The sequence below is a fragment of the Aedes albopictus genome, chromosome 1, assembly GCF_035046485.1.
Source record: "Aedes albopictus strain Foshan chromosome 1, AalbF5, whole genome shotgun sequence".
In the NCBI taxonomy this organism is placed as follows: Eukaryota; Metazoa; Arthropoda; class Insecta; order Diptera; family Culicidae; genus Aedes; species Aedes albopictus.
The window spans coordinates 273,816,161-273,817,055 of NC_085136.1; positions in this window are offsets into that span (position 1 = coordinate 273,816,161).

Below are 895 nucleotides of genomic sequence, written 5' to 3' on the forward strand. Positions count from 1 at the left end.
GACGACGACGACCTTAACAAAATGACGATAATACGAAACATTGACGAAACAAACCAACTGAATCTGAATGGATGGTATTGGTAGATGCACCGAACGCCGGTTATCAATCACATCCCTTAAACACTGGCGTGTTGTATATTGCACACTTTCGAAAGACCACTCAAGCAATAGTTTGGGAGTCTCCGTAGGACTGACAGTGAGATCCAGCGAAATATGGGATGAAATGTTAAGAACTCATTGCCCATTCTCAATTCAGGCGATGAAGTTGATAGGAATTCCAGCCTGGATTTGATATCTCAGCTACACAAGAGTTCCTTCCAAGGAATCCGAAACAAAAAGGGACGTTCACACCAACACGTGTATCATCAATAGTCAATCCTTCAATGGCTGTGTCGATGGCCACAGCCAAATCAGTGAGCGCTAGGCCTCTACAGTAACCCAATTTGCTGTTGGTCGACCCACCATTTTCTCTGTGGTTCAAGTACGATTCGGGAAACATTCAAGGACGGAATCTCACTTGTCCGCCTCCATACACATCCTTTCAACAGTGTTGTTCGGAGTGATATCTCTACCGCAAATCGCATGCATACTCGAACTTTGCTTATAACGAAGCGTGACCACTGACCATGCATAAAGCACGTGCTCCGTGGACTCGTCGCAGTCTGCGTATTCCAGATATGCGGGGGAGCCTGCATGTCCGAATCTGTGCTGATAGGTGGCATCCATAGGGCCAGATAGAAATTGTGTCAAGTGAAAGTTGGCCTCACCATGGGGCCTGCTCGTCCATTTAGCCACGCTCGGTATAAGCTTGAGTGTCTATCTATCCTTGCTGGAGGAATCCCATTCTCTCTGTCATTTCAACATAGACGATGTTCTGGCGATCCGCCTCACGCCT